Below are 22636 nucleotides of genomic sequence, written 5' to 3'. Positions count from 1 at the left end.
TTCTCAGATTATCTGTGCTCAGCAGACAGACCGAATAAGTATGGTGGAAGGATGCAACCCTGACTCACATCTTGACTTTAAACTATGCAATATCACCTTGTTTTGTTCGAATGACTGCCTCTTGGTCTATGTACAGGTTCCACATGAGCACAATTAAGTGCTCTGGAATTCCCATTCTTCACAATGTTATCCATAATATGTTATGATCCACACATTCGAATGCCTTTGTATAGTCAATAAAACAAAGGTAAACAGCTTTCTGGTATTCTCTGCTTTCAGTCAAGATAATCAATGTGTACTCTTAAATGTTAACAACAGAAATGTTGAGTGAGCTATATAGGACCAGAAACTATTCTAAGTAAGGATATGATTTTAAACTTGCTGAACATGTATTTTACGTCTCTTACTCTTGGTCTTTTCTGCATTATTTGGGTCACGGCAGACAGAAATTTTATGTTTCAAACATTGTTTGCTGTTTCAATAAATAGCCTTGGGGCTCTAAAGCAAAAACTAGAATTTGTACCACTTTCACTGCATTCAGCAAAATAAAAGTTTAAAACATAATTTCAGTTACAACTAATAAGGAAACAGGCTTGCAGTAGAGAACTACTAGGAGTAATTTTAAATCTATCTTAGAAAAAAAGATGTGTAATATACCAGGCCCCTTGTCTTCAAGTAAGTATGAGAGAAATATTCTCTGTCATAAAAGAGTTTGCAGTCTAGCTGGTAAAAAGAACTCAGACATAATAAATGAATAACAATACAAAGAAACATCTGCTGAATGCCCAAATGAACAGCCTAGCAAAAAGTGAAAAAGAAATTTATTGCAGTCCTAAGGATTGTGGGGAAAACTGGGATTTAAGCTGGGCATAAAATAAAAACAAAATACCTGATGATAAGGGGCTTTTTGTAAGATTACTGAGAGAGACTTATATCTATAATAGTAGCATGAGGCCAGATTACGGATGGTCTTGAAAGTCAGGGAAAAAGAAAGAAAAAGAAAAAAAAAACTGGCATCTATCCTATAGTATGAACAATGGAAGCTCCTTCCTTGAATTTCAGATCTAGAAAAACATGTGAAAAATGATCTTTCAAAAAAAAGTTTGTAGAACAGCTTAATGGGAAGGGTAACTTAGGTTTGGAAAGAAAGGAGATTTTGGAATAAAGAACAGAGGCAAGTGGCACTTTTTTTTCCCTCTCTAAGGCAGGAAATAAGAGACTGAGGTAGGGAAAGTAACAAAGCCTATTTTAAGGTTGAGAGGACATAAGAATACATCTCTTTTCTCCTCAGTGGGTAAGAGATGAGGTTATCATGAAAAAGTGAGGGTGCTAGGAATAAAACTGAAGACTTGAGATATGTGGTGGCAAAGATTTGGAATGATTGCTGTGAAAAATCTGATACAGAGCTCACAAAAGACAGCAATGAGGCCTGGTTCAGATTCAAATTGGAAGGAGGTTGGTAGCCTCAAGGTGTTAAGACGAGTTGAGGAATTGGTACAACGTATTTGAAGGAGTAGAAGAAGTGATAACTAGGGGGAAAAATCAGCTAGAAAAAAAGAGATCATGTTTTGAGTCATAGTGATAGGGTATTTGACATAATCACTTTAAAGGACCCATGGGTGGGTGAACTTGTATTTCTCATAAGTGGCATAAAATGTTTATTTTTCTAAAGATATGCATGAAGAAAACAACATTCTCTTTAAAGTCTCTCTCCCACAAAAATTGGTCTGGTAACCTAACAAAGGAAAAGCCTGAAGAATGAGGAAAGGTGAGACTGGAGACTCAGGATTTCTTTAGAAGAAGTGCTTTAAACAGAGCTTGTCACATGAGAAGGATTTTGTGAAAACTACTCAGAAAATTTGTCCCCTAGAACTGTGGAAGATATAGAGACCGGGTGGTGATTCATGTCTGTCTAGCTGTACTGGTGGAGCAAAAGAAAAATTTGGGGGAGCCATTTGACCTAAGAGTTTAATATCCAGAATACATAATGAGTTCCTATAACTTAACAATAAAAAGACAAACAATCCAATCAAAAAATGAGTAAAGGATTTGAAAAAACATTTTACCAAAGAAGATACATAAATAGCCAACAAGCACATGAAAAGATGCTCAACACCATTAGTCAACAGGGAAATGCGAATCAAAACCACAATGAGATGGTTATGATCAAAAAAAGAGAAAGCAACAAATGTTGGCAAAGATGTGGGGAAATGCAACCATGATCCATTGCTGGCAGGACTGTAAAATGGTATAGCCACTATGGAAAAAGGTCTGGCAATTCCTAAAAAAAGTTAAATGTAAAATTATCATATGATCCAGCAATTCCACTCTTAGGTCTATACCTAAAAAATTAAAAGCTGGAACAAAAACTGATACTTGTACACCAATGTTCATTGCAGCACTATTTACAATAGTTAAAAGGTAGAAACAACCTAAATGTCCATCGACAGATGAATGGATAAATAAAATGTGGTATATACATACAATGGAATATTACTCAGCCATAAAAGAAATGAAGTTCTGATACATGATGCAACATGGCTGAACTTGAAAACATTATGCTGAGTGAAACAAGTCATACATAAAAGACAAATAATTTATGAAATATCATTATAATATAAATATATTGCAAAACATGGAACATCTAGAATAGGCAACTGCATAGAGACCAAAGTTCATTAGTAGTTATCAGGGGCAGGAGGGAGTGGGAAAGAAACAGACATTGCTTTAGGGGGCACTGAGTTTCTGTTAAGGGTGATGGAAAAATTTGAAAATGCATAGTGGTGACTCTTGTACAGTAAGATGGAAGTAATTACTGTCACTGAATTGTACATATAAAAAAACATTGAAATGACAAATGTTTTGCTATATATGTTTACTACAATTAAGAAAAAAGAAATGGAGAATTAAGATAGTATTTAATATAGTTGTTAGGGTGTAAATAGCTTAAGGCTTCAACATCATCATTGAGTGTCACAGGGAAAGGTAGGAAAATGTCTAAATTATACTGCATTTGGCCTTTTTCTTAAAGGGTACAGAATGTTTTATAGAAGAATCCACTTCATTCACACTCCTAAAATAACCTGAAGCTGAAAAAAAATAACTGATGATAATTTAACTAATGATCTGATACTGAGCTAAATTTTAAACTGGGTTACTGAGTAATGATTTTTTTGTGCTTGTTGTTGGTGTATATTTGAAACTGCTCTATTTTAAATAAGGAAATAATGCTGAAATACCTTATGCCCATGACTAGCTTGAAGCTACCCAAATAGCTGTACTTTGGAAACTGATTTACAAATATTTGATAATTTAAATTTAGAAACCTGATTTTAGAAATATAACCTAGAGAATACTAGTTGTCTTTAAGAGTTGAAAGAACAGTTCAGCCCCTCAAGAACACAGAAGTGAACATATTTCTAATAAAAATGCTTTGATGCAGCTTGAACTTTTCAAAGTGATTTAAAAAAATTTTAACCTCTGTAAGCGTGCATTAAAAAGTTTTCAAACCAGTGAAGCAGATAATCACTTGCAGCCATTATTGAAGGTACATCAAACAAAAAACCAACTTAACTTTATTGAAGATATAACATTACAACATAAACCTTTAAGAAACCTTCAGAGAAAACATTAAAATATCTTGCATCTTGGGTGACCAGAGTTTAGACTTAGCATATGAATATGTCCAGATGGAAAAAACAACACAAAACAATATACTGAAGTTACAATAACTTGTGGAAGTTCGAAATCACAAAAGAACCTAGAAGGCTAAGTCATTGGTAAATACAGGGTAGAGTGAAAACAGTTATATAATGACCTTGACCTGTCAGTGAGAAGGAAACCAACTTTACTTTTAATAGGTGATGTAGTACCTTCATATGGAGCCCTGGTAACACAGAGGTTAAGCACTTGGCTGTTAACCAAAAGGTCTGCAGTTCAAACCTGCTCCATGGGAGAAAGATGTGGCAGTCTGCTTCTGTAAAGATTTACAGCCTTGGAAACTCTGTGGGGCACTTCTACTCTGTCCAATAGGGCCACTATGAATCAGAATCGACTCTACAGCAACGGGTTTGGTTTGGTATGTAGTACTTTCATACTCTTTGAGTAAAAGACAAAAAAAAATTAACAATAAAATTAATTTTCGGCAAAAGAATTAATCCAAATGAGTTTAACTGCACTACAATTAGTATTTAATCCACTTACAAACAAGATACTGTTTTCAAATAAGAGGAATTTTTACTACAGGAGAATACTGATATTGAAAAAAAGATATAAAATCATCCATTTGGTACACAAAGTGGTTGACACTACACAAATCAGAATGTTTTTAAACTATCTTTGCATAGAGATTGAATGTGGCTGGTTTTAATTTCCTCATACAATATAGGTTTTCAAATTTCACAACTCATGACAAACATAAAGTAGTATTTGCCTCAGCTAAAATCAAAAGAAACAAAAAAATCACTTTCTTATCCCTTTTCCTTCATCTCTCACCAAGCTCAATAGATTTCTTTCTGCTGTGTCTACATAAACCATCCATACTATCAAGTACCAGTTCCTTTAACAGAGTTACTTATTACAATGAATTTTATGAAGAAAGGGTCTTGAGGAGTTATTGCCCATCTTCCTTCTACACCTTCAGTGGGACCACCTTTAATCAATTTATTTAAGTATTATTTCCAAGTTTTACTCCCCTATTCATCAGAAAGACCAAAACAGATCCCAATTAACAATAAAAGTTTCCTTTTTTTCTTTTTCTATTATTAATGCCATTTATAATACAAAAATTACTGAGTTTCTACATTGTGAAAATTAGTGGCTTTAGGTCAGAAACTAAGAATTTTTTTACAACAAGGAATAGAAAATACATTATTTCAACACACAAAAGCAAACTTCTAAGAACACAGGTTCTGGAGTCAGATATATGTGAGTTTGAATCCTTATTATACCACTTATTAGTTGTGCAATCTTTAACTTCTCTTAATCTCTCTTTTTTTTTTTTCTCTACTGCACAAAGGAGATAAAAAGAGAACCCACCATAAACGCTGCAGTGAGGATTAAATGAGATTATCCATTCTAAAAGCTTAGATAATGCCAGGCATATAGTGATACTCAGTAAATGCTAACTGTTATAATTATTAGTAGCATTAGTAGCATGATGCTTATTTTTAAAATATTCATATTCTTTGAGCCAGCAATTATACTTAGAGTTGTTAATTCTGTACTCTTGTCCTCCAGACTTGCTGGAGTTAAAAATCCTTAAAGATTTCACCTCAAAGGCCCCATGTGAAATGCCTACCACTTTTGACTCATTGATATGCACAAACATTTCTGCCTTGCACACACATTTTGACTTGCCTGCGTGCTTAGATGTTTTAGCTTAGACAAGTTTAGATTTTTACACATCCTATACATCTTGCTCTCTGCCTGACTTGATAGTATGATCAAAGTATATTAAAGAAATGCTTTTTGTCTTTTTTTTTTTTTCTCTCCGCCGTTTGTTTTCTATATAATCTCTGCAGCTTGCCTTAGTTTAGGGGAGCACTTCGTAGTTTTACTGGGACCAAGCTGCCTGATTCATGAATTTTTCCAAAACCAAATTAACTCTATAAATTTACTCATTGTCAGAATTTTTTTTTAGCAGTGTATTTGTGCAAAGGAATACGGTATAGCACTTTAACATCACGCTAGAAGAGTACTTAACAACGTGGAAAACTGTCACATATACAATTATATGAAAAAAAGCCATTATCATTTCATCAGAGGATATACAAATGGCCAAAAGCACATAAAAAGATGCTCAACTTCATTAGCCATTGTTGTTGCTGTGTGCCGTCCAGTTGATTCGGACTCATAGCGACCCTGTATGACAAAGTAGAATTGCCCTCATAGGGTTTTCTAGGCTGTAATCTTTATGGAGGAGATCATCAGGTCTTTTCTCCTGTGGAATGGTGAGTTCAAACTGCCAACCTTTCGAATAGGAGCCGAGCACTTAACTACTGCACCACCAAGGCTCCCTTTCATTAGCCATTTAAAAAAACCCATTGCCGTCTAGTTGATTCTAACTCATAGCGACCCCATAGGACAGAGTAGAAATGCCCCACAGAGTTTCCAAGGAGCGCCTGGTGGACATAAACTGCCAACGTTTTGGTTAGCAGACGTAGCTCTTAACCACTACGCCACCAGGGTTTCCTCAATAGCCATTAGCGAGATCCAAATCAAAACCACAATGAGATACCACTGCATCCCTTTGCATGGCTAAGATTTAAAAACAATAAAAGTAAATAACAAACGTTTATGAGGATGTGGAAAAACTGAACCTCGTTCATTGCTGGTGGAAGAGTAAAACAGTGCAGCTGCTGTGGAAAACAGTCTGGCAGTTCCTCAAAACGTTAAACCTAGAACTACTGTATGACCCAGCAATCCTACTTCTAGATATACACCCAAGGGGCTTGAAAGCAATGATACAAATAGATGTTTGTTCACCAATGTGCACTGCAGCACTTTTCTCAATAGCCAAAAGGTAGAAAAACCCCTAAATATCTATCAACAAATGAAAGGATAAAAAAATGTTGTATATACATACAATGGAATATTACTCAGTCATAAGGGAAAAGAAATCCTGATACATGTTTAAACATGCATGAACCTTGAAAACATTATGCTGCGTGAAACAAGTCAATCACAAAAGGACAAATATTGTATGATTCTCACTTATATGAAATACCCAGAATAGGCAAACATATAGAAACCAAAATTTATATTTGGTTACCAGGGGTGGTAAGGAGGGGAAGAGAGAAAAGCATGGTTTAAAAAGCCTTGAATTTCTGTTTATGGTGATGGAAAATTTAGCAAGGCATATTGGTCATCACACATGTGCACAATGCACAACATGATTGATATAACTGGTGTCACTGAACTGTACATGTGAAAAATGTTGAATGAGCAAATGTTGTGTTATATATATATTTTCAAAATAATGAAAAAAAAGCCATTATATAACAGAGTATCTAATATGATTACAATTTTTTAAAAGTAAGCTGTAGTAGGATATACTAACAAAATATAAGCAGAGACATAATGCCTTAAATGCTGTAATTGGAGTAATTTAAAATATTTTTCTTCTTTGTGTGTGCTTTTTAATTTTCCAAATACTCTACAATGACCATGTATTACTTTGTGATAAGAGGGGCGGGGAAGGGAACCACACATACACACAATTCATATAATTTTCTTTTTTCTGACTCCAACCTTCTCCAAAAGAGCACAGTTAGAGAAAAAAAAAAGTGAAGAGAAAAACAATGAGAGGCATATATTTTTTAAAACAAGATTTATAGAAAGTACATTAGTTTTATTATCTTAAAAAAAAAACCTCTTCCTATTTTGAATTATTGCTCTCTAGCTCCAACACCTTAATTACAGCATATTTAATCCTATATCTGTAATAATATATCACTTGGAGTTCAAGTTGATATGTATTCTGCTAATTAAGTAAATACCATTTACACTTTGTAGTAAAAGGAGACTAAATAGTGGAAATGGACAACTAAAACTTACCTGTAAATTTATCATTACATTGTGTCTTAATTATAGACAAAAGAATAATACTTTAAAAGGTAAAAAGTCTCTCTCTTGACTAACATTGATTCAGAGAAAGCAGATGGATCATTACATCCTAAATCTCCAGTTTTCCTGTTGTAACATGGGTTTGGTATTGAGCTTTGGGTATTGATTATCATTTGCACAGAGTGAGAAATGAAGACAAAGAAAACAACCTACAGCAGCCTATCAGAAAGATAAAAATAATGGTTTGCTAAGAAGGTGGAAAACCAGGAGAGAATAGTGCTCGACAGCAATGGGTTTGGTTTTATATATATATATATATATATATATATATATATAGAGAGAGAGAGAGAGAGAGAGAGAGAGAGAGAACCAAAACCAAACTCGTTGCCATCAAGTAGATTCCAACTCACAGCGACCCTATACACATACATATATTAGATTTTCTTTACTTTTTATTTTTGTTTCAGTTTCAAGTTTATAGTTTTCATTATCTTGGCAAGGAAATAATACTACTCCCTAGTCTGTGGTAAATTTATTACCAAATACAGGTTACCAAAACATGTCTTCAGTTAAAAACAATTTTCCCTTTTATGCCCATATCAGTTAAAGTCTTTTCTACTACTCAATACTTAGTAGAGCCAGTGGCTTAAATATGAAAGCAAATTCTTTATTTTTTAAATATCATGACTTCTACATACAAAGTAAATATACTAGTTCATGATCCTCCACATAATTCTATACCTAATGTGAAATATGAAGTGCCATAAGTATAAAAAACACCTCAACTCTTTGCTAATGACATACAATTAATTTAGAAAAATACTTTATAGATAGTACATAGTTTTAAAAGTTTAGAGAGTCGTAAGTGCCTTAAAAATACATTAACTATAAAGATAGACTTCATCTCCTCCTAATTATAGCAAGAGATTAAATCAAATTGACTTTTTTTCTGCACGTACAAGTTATACATGACCTTCCTCTATTCAATATGAGAATCTGAAAGAGACAGGATTTTTTCTTGATATGTGCGAAGGCAAAAAACAAAACACAGAAAATTGTTCTTAGGTTACTTTTTAAAAATGTTTCTTACATTTGAAAATCAGAACAATATCACTAATTTTGAACTTTTTGCTGTCGCTAGAATGCTTATTTTTAAGAATAAGAAGAGATGTCATCTACTCGTATTAATAGAGCACCTCTATTCCAAGTATTGCCATCAATCTTCTACAAATGAGCAACTTGAAACTCACTGAAGTGAAGCAGCTTACTAAAGGTCATAGCATTGTAAATATTTAAGATTTGAACCAAGTTTGTTTCTTTTCAAAGCTCTTTCCACTGCATCATATTGCATACTTCGACTTTATATATGATTTTAATTACTGTATTTTCTTATTCTACATTGCCTCAGATTATAAGAAACTTCATCAATTTAATGGAAAATTTTTATAGAAAAAGAAACATCACTTAAAGATACAAACTGCTTATAAACACTCTAATTTCAGAAGTGTCATCTAATTTCAGAAGTGTCAAAAACTGAATACATTAAGATGAAAGTAATATGGCATAACATACTCCACTATATTCCCAAACACAATCTATGATTTGTAATCAGTCTTGGTAGAGATTCTATTAGAAAATCAAGAAGAGAAGGCTTAAATATATTTGATTTCAGAACTCAATTAATTCCATTAACTCTCAGAGTTCATTCTTTGAATCTTCTTAGCTTAGATTTGAAGGCTGTTTTGAAGAAGCCAGTCTCACTTGTAAGAAACAGGACTTTTTTAAACTACAATTTGCAGGTTAGAAACAAAATTTTTTAGCAGATAAGTAATTCTGCAAAATGATGAAATGACTAAATGATTAATAAATTAGAAGGAACAAATTAACAATATTATATCTAGAATATATGAAATCATACCGTTTTGTGAAGTTAGGATTTAAGCTTTTCCTATCATTTAAGTGTTACTTTCTCAACTCTGAGAACAGACTAGCTTATTTCAACCAGAACCATCCCTTCACAATGAACATCTCTCTCATACACACACTGTATATAAATAATGGGATGACAAGTTTATGTAATTAATGTATTCCACATTCCTCCTGACTTTCACAACATTATGATCTAAGAAACATTGGTGTTATGGATTGAATTGTGTCCCCCCAAAAAATGTGTTGTAAATCCTAACGGCTGCCTGTGGTTATAATTCATTTGTAAATGGGCTGTCTGTTATGTTAATGAGGCAGGATTAGGTTATGTCAATGAGAATTAGGTTATGTTTATTATGTTAATGAGGCAGAACTAGGGTATATCTTGAGTCAATCTCTTTTGAGATATAAAAGAGATTAAACAAGCAAGCAAGAGAAGCAGAGATGGGGGAAGAAAGAGGCCAAGCCACGTGAAGATTGCCTAGGAGAAGGAATTCAGAAGAGATAAGGACCTTCCTCCAGAGCCGACAGAGAGAGAAAGCCTTCTCCTAGAGCCAGCACCCTGAATTCAGACTTCTAGCCTACTCCTACACTGTGGGAAAATAAATTTCTGTTCTTTAAAGTCACCCACTGTGGTACTGCTGTTATAGCAGCACTAGATAACTAAGACAGTTAGTATAATATTATAACCTGATTTTAATATTTCAAATACTGAGTAAACAATGTAAAAATATCCTTAATAATATCCTTCAGCTTAACTCTTAGACTTTTAGTAGGAGAGTAATTTTTTTTCAAAATAATAAAAAATAAAAACACCATGATTTTAAAACTAAAGGACAGTAACAAGTTAGCAACTTTTGAAAGGCATTTTTATGTATGGCTCCCTACCATACCTTGATTAATTATCTCAGTGATGATTTAGTTTCTCATCACATATGGTATTCCACAGCATGCTATGTAAACACATCAGGCCCACATGCCACCTAACTTAGAAAATGGCCTGGTTTATCAAGTTCATAGTAAGTATAACTTAGAAAGTGACTTAAAGTTTCAATTTTGCAAATTATTAATATAGAAAATATTTGTGGCTATTTTTAAAGGTTCTGATCATTCTTCTTTCTCTGTGAACCTGATATTTGAATATATATATGTGTTTCATAAACACTGACAAACTGTACCTGGAGGGATGAAACCATATTTTCAAGTAAGGTCTTAAGGAATAGCTGACCACAACTTACTGAAGTATACCAATATGCTTAATGTGATTTACATGGTCATAGGAAAACCATCTTAAGGTTATATAATTAAATAGGTTAGAGAGTAATGAATTAAATAATGATGTCAATTCTATTACAAAGTACAGTAAACAATATGCATTTTGCTGAAAATAATTTGATAAAAATACCTCCTAGGGATAGATTTCAGAAAACATGTTTATGAGAAATAAGTAAATAACCTCTTAGAGCAGGCAATAATGACAAATAAATAATAAATTCAGTAAATAAAAGTTCAGTTTAAACAACATAATTTCCTTTTTAAAAAAAAGGCGTAACACCAACTATAATTAGTGGAATTGTTAATGGCTATTACTTTTTATTGAATTCACAAATCACTGTCACTAAGTACAGCACTCAATTAGAAATTAAGTGTTTAAAAGATATTTATACAAACAACCTGTCAGGAAAAATGCTATAGCAACTGGCAACAGCCTGAATTTAGTGTAGGATAAGGTAGAAGATGAACTGGAAATTTGTGATTGTTATCACCTATATTAGCAAAGAGGAAATCTAAAGTTTAGATGTTAAACTATAGCCATCATCAAGGTTAACCACACCACAGTTTTAATTCTTAGACTTTTAGTAGGTCTACAAACTACCACAGATTTGTTCTGTGTGATTCTGATGTAAGATACACTATAAACAGTTTTTCTCCAGATTCTTACATACCCATACCAGTAAAAAGGCAAATCAAAACACAGTAAAGCTTAATAAAGCACAATGTTGTAATGTCTAATACTTGTCAGACAAATGCTAGAAGAGTACTCAATTAAGACAATTAAGTGGTATAAGTTTTACCGGAAAATAACTTATCAGTCAACCATGCTAAATTCAGAAACTTAAAATTCAACCTAATGTCAGATAAAATCCCAGAGGTCAAATGAATATTTAAAATATTAAAAGTCTTTTTTATGGGTCAGTTATATGCTTCAAATTTAAAAGAACTTTAAAGGATAATTCATTTTAATTTTATATTTTTCATAAATCTTCATAATACATAAAATTCAGACATTCAATTTCCAATATTACTAGATTCAATTACATGTGCTTGTTTAATGTATTGTGGCAAGATACTCCTTGGAGACATTGTTCTATTCAGTTCTTAAAAGGGCACAATTCTCAGTCACTGTTTTACTTGAAAATAAGTATTTATATTTGTTGTTCTGACATTAGTTTATCAGGTGAATTCTAGTAGCTTACTGCAGAAAATTTGGGATTAAAAAATATGTATATATAAATCAGATTTCCCCTATTCAGAAATTTCTTTCTAATACAAATGATTACCAAGAAATACACTTGCCCTAGCTGGTCTGCCATGTGTTTATAGTTCCAGAAAATCTTCCATAAGGGATTTTGATGAGAATTCTATGCATATGAATTCATAATGTATTACTGCCCAGAAGAGTAGTAGTCATCCCTCCGTATCCAAGGTGGATTGGTTCCAAGAATCCTCCCCCCCACACACACACCACGGATACCAAAATCCTCACATGTTCCAGTCCCTTATGCAAAAATGACTACACACACCCTCTCATATACTTTAATGCTATGTAAGTAGTTGTTATACAGTACTGAAACGAATGAGACACAAGGCAAACAATTCTCAAACGAGTGCTGAAGAGAGACTGAGGAGGCTACAGCAGGTATGCCTACATATCACTTCATTTGCGTGGATTCAGCATAGTACTCGGTGTGTGGCAAATTCAACTTTTGCTTTTTGGAACTTTTTTTTTTTTCCTGAATATTTTCGATTTGCGGTCGGTTGAATCTGCAGACGCGGAACCCGTGGATACGGAGGGTCGACTGTATACTAGAAAGATCAAATAAGAATGAACCAAATGTAGGTCTCCAAGCTAACTCATCTTGTAGTAATCAGATAATAACCTGTCATGTATACTCTATGGCTTTTCACAAAACAGAGCTTTAACAAGAATTAAAATCTAGACTAGTAACTGACATATTCACTGTAAGGTACAAAATGTATATTTAAATCCTCAGTAGCACCTGTGAATATAATTATAGGAAACACTTTTAAAAGAAATATTTATATATGTTCATTTAACCATGTCAGGATAAATTATTCTCATTTTGGGTGTTTCAACAGACAAAAGTTGTTGGGATCTATATCAAATATACCCTAGAAAAGATTGAATAATGAACTGCAGTCTATTTAAAAACAACAACAAACAATATTAAGTCTACTTTATATCTTATATGTAACTGTACAACCCAGTTTTAAAATGTCAGTTTGTTGAAATTTTACTTGGATTGTACATTTGCCCCCCATATTTGTGGGTTCCACATCCGCTGATTCAATGAAGTGCAAATGGAAAATATTTGGAAAAAAAGAAAGTTCCAAAAAGCAAAATTTGAGGTTGCTGTGTGCCAAGCACTGCGCTGAATCCATACAAATGAAGTGATGTGTAGGCGTAACCTGATGTAGCGTCCTGCCGTTTCACAGATCTCAGTTTCTCTCCAGCACTCCTTGTTTGAGAATTGTTCCACCCATAACTCATTTACTTGCTACTTGTGTTGTGTGGACCCTTTGTTTCTGTGAAAAAAAATGGCTCCTAAAAAGCAATTAAGTGAGAGGAAGGAACTCAAGGCTAGTAAGGGATGGCCAGCTAGCTATGTAAAGCACTACAGACTCAAGAACTTAAAGATCATGGGAGAATCGGCAGCAGCTGATACCAAGGCAGCATCAGTGTTCCCAGAAGAGCTCAAGAAACTCATGGAAGAGAAAGGCTACCTTCCAGAGCAAGTCTTCGATTGTGATAAAAACAACTATTTACACAGCATTTACACTGTATTAGGTATTATAAGTAATCTAAAGATGATTTAAAGTACACAGGAGGCTGTGTGTAGGTTATATGCAAATACTGCACCACTTTATATACGGGATTTGAGCATCTGTGGATTTTGGTAACCATGGGGCTTCCTGGAATCGATAACTCACAGATACTGAGGGATGACTGTATACATTATGTACATTTGTTTTACAATTCTAAAAAGTTAATTTTTTAACTTCAAAAGTTTAATAATTGAAGATTTGTAAAATAGCTGTAATTCGTGGAATTTGTGGAAAATACAGATGCCTATCCCACTCCCTTCCCATCCCATTCCTGAACAACTCAGTCCAAAAGCCATCAGGTAGTAAGCAAGGTAGCTGTCTACATGAGATAGAGGTGGACAAGAGATTAGTTACGTATGAGAGGATTAATCAAAAAAGCTACATATTAAAGACCACGAGAGCCAGGTTTCTGTCATAGAAGGGCGTTACAAATATGGAAAGTGAGAAAACTAAAATATTTTTTAATGTATATAAAGACATAGAAATATAGATGCAAATGTATGTAGGTTTGAATGAATATATATACATCTAATCCTTGGCTCTGTCTACTGAGAAAACCTAGGAGCAGTGACATCTCAGTAACAATGAGCACACTTAGCACCTAGATCTTGGTTTCTAAATACCGTTCTCCACAAAAAGGAACCAGGATTCCCTGAAGAAATGGCTAATTCCAGGAGTGTGAGAAAGGAAAGTACAAATTGAGCCTAGAACATCTTCAGTAAGGAAGTACTCAAAGAATGGCAGAATCATGTCAAAAAGACACAGAAGTTGGCATCAACAGCTCCCATTAGCCATATGTGGGACAATATGAACATCAGAATAAATACTGATAATAACCATATAATTCATTAAATAAAACACAATATGAAAGTTTGATGATGAATAGGGTGTTTACATAGTCTCAAGGCTCTTCCCTACAAATTATTCATTAATTAGAGGGGGGGAAAAATGGAGAAGACTGGCAGAGAACATTTTAGTCAAGTGATTAAAGTTAACGTCACCATCTATGGTTAAATAAAAATCACGTGCCACCTGATAGAATGTCGTAAGAAGAACACATTATGTCTGTGATATTCTTATTGAAGATGCACAAAATTAATCTAACCATGAGAAAACATCAGAAAAATGCAAAGCGAGAGGCATTCTACAAAATAACTGGCCTGTAATCTTCAAAAAGGTCAAGGTCATAAAAATCAAGGAAAGACTAAGAAACTGGCCAGATTAAAGACTGAAGAAATATAAAAACTAAATGCAACGTGTGATTCTATACTGGATCCTTACAAAGGATGTTACTGGGACAAATGGCAACACTTGAATGAGGTCTGATGATTAGATGGTAGTAACATATCAATCTTAATTTTCTGAATTTGTTGGTTGTATTTTGGATATGTAGGAAGATAATGGATTTAAAGCAAAGGTGTGATAACCATACTTTCAGAAAGATTACTTTGATAGCAATATAGAACTGTCATCTCCAAATATTTTTGAGGATACACCCTAATAGTAAACAACATTTTAAGCATGTAACTCAACATAAATATATATGTGTGAAGTTATATTCCAGTTCTGTAGTGCTAGTAAATTACTTACATTATAAACACGCTCAGAAATGGAAATTAAAATGGGATATTAAGGAGAATTACATTGATTTAGTGGATCATCTTTTGTACATCCTTAGGGTGCAAACACTTCATTTTAGAGACTTGCAGTGAAGAGAGGAGATAAGTCTGGTAGACCTACTTAGATAGCTTCTAAAATAGGAGGAACAGTAAAAGTATGGTGAAAAAAAGGACAGCACTAAGAGGAGCCGTGGTGGCACAGTGGGAAAGCACTCGGCTGCTAACCAAAAGGTTGGCAGTTCAAACTCACCAGCTGCTCTGTGGGAGAAAGATGTGGTAGTCTGCTTCTGTACAGATTACAGCCTTGGAAACCCTATGGGACAGTTCTACTCTGTCCTATAGAGTCACTATAAAGTCAGAATTGACTCGATGGCAATGTTTTGGAGCCCTGGTGACATAGTGGCTAAGAGCTCAAATGCTAACAAAAAGGTAGGCAGTTCAAATCTACCAGCTGCTCCTTGGAAATCCTATGGGGCAGTTGTACTCTGTCCTGTAGGGTTACTATGAGTCGCAATCGACTCAAGGGCAACAAGTTTGTTTGTCTGTTTTTATTTTCTGAATCAATGCAGTAGCAGTGAGGAAAAGGAACAAAGAGTAGACCAGAGAAATATTCAAGGAAGAAAACTTACAGGACTCAAAAACTGATTGCTATGTGAGACAAAGATGGGAAAGGCTTGAGGACGACTCCAGGTATTTGGCTTGGGTAAATGCATGGAAGTAAAGACGGAGGAAAAATAAGAGCTGGGGGAGGTGGAGTAGGAAGCAGAAAAGACACTGCTTTTCCAGGCATATAGCATTCATTAGCAATAGAATTTTCATAACACAGTAAAGAGCAGAAAGAAAAAAAACCTAATGCATGGTGATAAGGAACAATCAAATATAAGCATAGTGTACCACCTGGATGGTGGCTACCTTAGTCAAATGTCTGTAGCACAGCCTATGGGAAAAGACATGTTGTGTATGTGTGTTTCCATGTGTGTATATTTGTGTGTCTGTGTGTGCATACACACACACACATATACACACACATATATATGCATATGTCTGTGTCCATATAGTTGGCCATTTTTCATGAAACCTAAAGGGTCTACTTAGGTTTATGAAGGGTTGAAGAAGCAGAGAAACAGTCTTAAGCAGTACCCCATGGATTTGGATAGAATTTAAAACGTTATTCTACTTTTAGGTAAAATGTTATTAAATTAATATTATTAAAACTATCTACTTAGGAGTATTTCAGCATTTGTGTGCTAAAACTAAAAATTATGGACATGGATATAATCAATCTTGTTGAAATTTTGTGGAATTTCTATAAAAGTAATAGGCAGATTATTGACAGAGAAGATTTTCGTTTTCACGGTGTCCACAGCAGAGAGCCTGTTACTTGAAAAACAGGTAACATGAAAATAAATTACGCAGCCAAGCATATATATGGGAATTATTTTAGAGTTCCCCTTGGTACACAGAAATTTGGACAAAATGTTAACAGTTAAATAATGTTCAAACTATAATGTATTTTCATGAAAAATACTCAACTATATACCTTACCTCCTACTATCTAAAATTCTAAGCAAAGAAATAATAATAATTTCATACACAGGAGTCAATTTTTTACAATAAAAATGAAGACTTGCTAAATGTACCAATTCTGACTACCACTGAGAAAGGGAGTTGAATATATATTTTATAGCCATAACAATAATTTTACATTCATTTCTCCACTTAAACTTACTGGCAATTTATTTACCTCCCTCCTTTCTCATGGTAATAATTACTTCTATCTTAGCTTTTCATATCACTAAGATACATGAACATGACAAATATCTAACAAATAACTTTCCATCAAAGTAAATGGAGGAAAATAAAGGACAAGCAAATTCTGGGTTTCTTTTAGGCCCTAAGATCATACTAATTTTCTTGGACGTTAATAATATATTGCTTTCTGGATTTAAAAGCTTCTTAGCAATTCAGTGAATCACACAGCATGACATTATCTGTTAATGCTTTCTTCTTAGGCCCCTCTACTAGCAACATCTTTCAGGAGAATATGTAAACAGAAATTTACTATCTGCTGGTTAGGAATGGAAGTCTTCAAAAGTAAACAAAACAAGATTGATGCAACACAAATATTCAAGGGCATGAATTAGGTCTTCTAAACTTTCAGATTAAGTATTACACTAAATTTAATTTTTAATTGTAAAAAAAGTACAAGTATATAATAGTCATGTTGGTAAAATGAAAATGCAATCCCATGTCACTGCTGGAAATCCTTACAATATATTCTTACAATAAATTGTGGTGACATTCCAAAATTTAGATACCATATTTGGATGAAATTTTGAAAACACTGGTTGTTTACATCTGGTATTCAAACACAGGTCAAACAGAGTGCAGCAACACAATGCATGCTTTTTCTAATAATACGCCTTCCTAGTGAATTTTTATTCAGAGTCCAAATACCCATTCTCTTATAGAAAAAAAAAAAAAAAAAAACCTTACCCTTTCAGTGGCTACCAGCACCTGTAGCATGTACAAAATGTATGATACACTCCCAATAAATCTGAAATAAGACCCCTTGCATCTTCAATAATTGTTAACTAAATTATTATATAAATTAACAGAGCTTCTATTTGTATTGAATATAATGCTACATACTTATAGTAGTATAAAACATTTCAAAAGAACATATGCTAAAAGGTATATTTATGAAAGGCAGTAACCCTGTTTGAGAAATTGCTTTTCTAATTAGCTTGTTGAGGATAAGTAGGAACTCCAAATAAATAATGACGTAGAAAACTTACGTATACCACAAGGAGTCCCATAAAACAACTATCTAAAACTTCTAATAATACAACGCATTTTCTCTGACCACAGCACCTTAAAAGTAGAAATCAATAACAGGAATAGCAAGGGACAAAAATCAAATACATGGAAACTGAATAACATCTTACTTAAAAACCAATGGTTAGCAGAAGAAGTCAAAGATGGAATCAAAAAATTGGATGAAAACACATCTTACCAAAACCTTTGGGACACAGCAAAAGCAGTGCTTAGAGATCAATTTACAACAATAAAAGCATACATTAAAAAAGAAATGTCCAAAATCAAAATATTAACCCTACAACTCAAACAAATAAAGAGAGCAGCAAAAGAAGCAATCATCAGAAGAAAATAAATAATAAATATTATAGTAGAAATCAATGCAATTGAAAACAGGAAATCAATAGAGAGAATCAATAAGACCAGAAGTTGGTTCTTTGAAAAGATCAACAAAATTGATAAACCTTAGGCCAAATTGACAAAAGAAAAGCAGGAGAGGAAGGAAACAATCCAAATAAGAAATGAGATGGGGGACATCGCAACAGAACCAACTGAAATAAAAAGGATCATAACAAAATATTATGACAAACTGCACTCCAACAAATCTGTAAACCTAAAGGAAATGGACAAACTTCTGGAAACATACTACCCATCCAAACTAACACAAATTGAGGTAGAAAAACTAAACAGACCCATAAGAAAAGAAGAAATTGAAGAGGTTATAAAAAAAACAAAAACTCCCAACAACAACAACAAAAAAAGCCATGGCCCTGATGGCTTCATTGGAGAATTCTACCAAATATTAAGAGAAGAGCTCATACCAGTACTACTCAAACTATTTTGGAGCATAGAAAAGGGAGAAATACTCCCTAATTCATTCCATGAAGCCAACAAAACCAGGCAAAGACACCACAAAAAAAAAAGAAAATTAAAGAGTAATATCTGTCATGAATATAGATGCAACAATTCTCAACAAAATTCTAACCAACAGAATTCAAAAGCATATCAAAAAAATAATACACCATGACCAAGCTGGATTCATACCAGCTATGCAAGGATGGTTCAACATTAGAAAATCCATCAATGTAATCTACCACATAAATAAAACAAAAGAATCATATGATCGTCTCAATCAATGCAGAAGGGGCATTTGATAAAGTCCAGCACCTGTTCCTGATAAAAACTCTCAGCAAAATAGGAATAGAAGGAAAATTCCTCAACATAATAAAAGGCATTTATACAAAACCAACAGCCAACGTTATTCTCAACAGAGAGAAACTGAAAGCATCTCCCTTGAGAATGGAAACCGGACAAGGATGCCCTTTATCACCACTCTTATTTAACATTGTGCTGGAAATCCTAGAAAAAGCAATAAGGCAAGAAAAAAAATCAATAAAAGGCATCAAAATTGGTAACGAAGAAGTAAAACTATCCCTATTCGCAGATGATATGGTCTTATACTTAGAAAACCCCAAAGATTCCTCAAAAAAGCTACTGGAACTAATAGAAAGATTCAGCAAAGTAGCAGGATAAAAAATCAACATAAAAACATCAGTTGAATTCCTCTATACCAACAAAGAGTACTTTGAAAAGGAAACAGGGAAAAATATCATTTACAATAGCCCCCCAAAAGATAAAATACTTAGGGATAAATCTAACCAAGGGTGTGAAAGAACTATACAAAGAAAACTACAAAGCATTACTGCAAGAAACCAAAAGAGACCTACATAAATGGAAAAAACATACCACACTCATGGATAGGGAGACTCAACATTGTGAAAATGTCAATACTACCTAAAGCGATCTACAGATATAATGCAATCCTGATCCAAATTCCAACAGCACTCTTTAACGAGATTAAAAAATTAATCATCAACTTTATATGAAAAGGAAAGAGGTCCTGGATAAGTAAAGAATTATTGAAGAAGAAGAAGAAAATAAGAGGCCTCACACTACTGGATTTTAGAACCTACTATACAACCACAGTAATCAAAACAGCCTGGTACTGGTACAACAGCAGACACACAGACCAGCGGAACAGAATTGAGAACCCAGACATAAATTCATCCACCTACAGTCAGCTGATCCTTGACAAAGGGCCAAAGTCCATTAAATGGGGAAAAGACAGCCTCTTTAACAAATGGTGCTGGCAAAACTGGCTGTCCAGGTGTAAAAAAATTAAACAAGACCCATACGTCACACCATACACAAAAATTAACTCAAAACGGATAAGATCTAAATATAAAACTTAAAACTATAAAGATAATGGAAGAAAAATTAGGGAAAACTCTAGGGACCCTAACATATGATATAAACAGAACACCAAACATAAGTAAAAATGCACAAATACCAGAAGACAAGCTAGATAAGTGGGACCTCCTAAAAATTAAACACTTACGGTCATCAAAAAACCTCTCCAAATGAGTAAAAAGAGGACCTACAGACTGGAAAAATTTTTTGACTAGGACATATCTGACAAGGGTCTAATCTCTAAAATCTATATAAAACTACAACACCTCAACAACAACAAAAAAACCCAATTAAAAAATGGGCAAAGGATGTGAACAGACAGTACACCAAAGAAGACATTCAGATGGCTAACAAACACATGCAGAAATGCTCACAATCAATAGCCACTAGAGAGATGCAAATCAAAACTACAATGACATGCCATCTCACTCCGACATTACTGGCACTAATCAAAAAACCAGAAAATAACAAATGTTGGAGAGGTATAAGATTGGAACTCTTATATACTGCTGGTGGGAATGTGAAATGGTACAACCACTTCGGAAAACAGTATGGTGCTTCCTCAAAAAGCTAGAAATAGGAATACTGTATGATCCAGCAATCCTACTTCTAGGTATATACCCTAAAAAAATAAGAGGTGTGACATGAATAGACATATGTACACCCATGTTCACTGCAGCATTACTCACAATAGCAAAAATACAGAAACAACCTAAGTGCCCTTCAACAGATGAATGGATCAACAAACTGTGGTACATACATACAAAGGAATACTACACAACGATAAAGAAAAATGATGAATCTGCAAAATATCTTCACAACATGGATCAATCTGAAGGACATTATGCTGAGTTAAATAAGTCAATCACAAAAGAACAAATATTGTATAAGACCACAGTTATAAAGAAACAAGAAAAGGTTTACCCATGGGAAACAAAAAAACAAAAAAATTTCTGTGATAGTTACCAGGGATGGGGGGGAGGGAGGGAAATTATCAAATAGATAGAAGATAGGTGTTAATTTTGGTGAAGGGAAAGGCAATACACAATATGGGAGAAGTTAGCAAAACATGAGCAAGGCATGGGAGGACACTGAGAGGAACACAAGAACAAAAGGCAACAAAGGTAATTACTATAGCACAGACAATCCTGCAACAAATATTAACAAACACTAATTTACCAATGGGATACATAGCTAGATAGATACTCCAAGAGGTGTGGGATGGTATAAGGGAACACATCCATCTGCAGTTATAGGTTTGGTAGTACACAAGAACCACAGTCAGGGCAACTTCTTAGACATAACCAAACACTTTGCGGGATGAAGTTCCTAGGCTCAAAGGCAAAGGATGATAGACTCAGGGGATATCTATGTCAACTGGCACAACATAGTTCATAAAGACAAAGCTCTACATCCTACTTTGGTGAGTAGTGTCTTAAAAGCTTACGAGTAGCCATCTAAGATACAACTATCAGTCTCTTACAGGCCGGAGCAAAAAGAAAACCAAAGACCCAAGGGAGCAATTAATCCAAAAGCCTAATGGACCACATGAACCACAGTCTACATGACCCTGAGACCAAAAGAAATAGACAGTGCCCGACTACTACTACTGACCGCTCTGCCTTGGATCACCAAAGAGGGTCCCGAACAAAGTGGGAGAAAAATTGCAGAACAAAAAATCAAATTCACAAAAAAGACCAGACTTACTGGTCTGGCAGAGATTGGAGGAACCTAATCTATGATATGGTTCTATGGTCCTATGATCCCCTTCTGAACTGCAACTGAGGCCATTACCAGAGACCACCCTTCAGCGAAACCATAGACAGGCCCATGAAATATACAACACCTGAGAGGAACATATTCCTTAGAACAATCTATTATATGAGATCAAAAGGGCAACATTTGCCCACAAGCAAAGATATGATGATAGGAAGGGGTAACAATTCAGGATGAAAGGAAATGGGGAATCTAGAACAGAAATGGGGGGAGGGCAGACACATTGTGGGAAATGGAATCAATATCATGGAACACTTTGTGTACAAACTACTGAATGGGAAACTAAATTTGCTCTGTAAACTTTCACATATTGCACAATAAAATTTTCTTAAAAACACAGTTTTTCATTAAATATAATTTCTTGAATACTTTTTTAATCATGCAATAAAACTTTGATATTACTTATGCTCCCTCATAAATCTGGATCTTTATAAAATGAATGAATAATAATTCTTGCTATTGTATAGTTTATATGTTTAGGCAAAAATGTCTGATTATTAAATGATATATATAGCATAATCTATTTAAAAATTATTATGCAAAACTATAATTTT

At 34.0% G+C, this 22636-nt stretch overlaps 1 protein-coding gene across 2 annotated transcripts in view; it reads right to left on the bottom strand.

The window, feature by feature from the left end:
* Positions 1 to 22636, bottom strand: part of PHF14 (PHD finger protein 14) — a 215495-nt gene that overhangs the window by 41348 nt on the left and 151511 nt on the right. The window lies entirely within an intron of this gene.

This window comes from Trichechus manatus, unplaced genomic scaffold (genome assembly GCF_000243295.1).
Source record: "Trichechus manatus latirostris isolate Lorelei unplaced genomic scaffold, TriManLat1.0 scaffold00242, whole genome shotgun sequence".
NCBI classification, from domain to species: domain Eukaryota; kingdom Metazoa; phylum Chordata; class Mammalia; order Sirenia; family Trichechidae; genus Trichechus; species Trichechus manatus.
The sequence above is the reverse complement of the archived record's forward strand: the minus strand, read 5'-3'. Positions and strand labels throughout refer to the sequence as shown.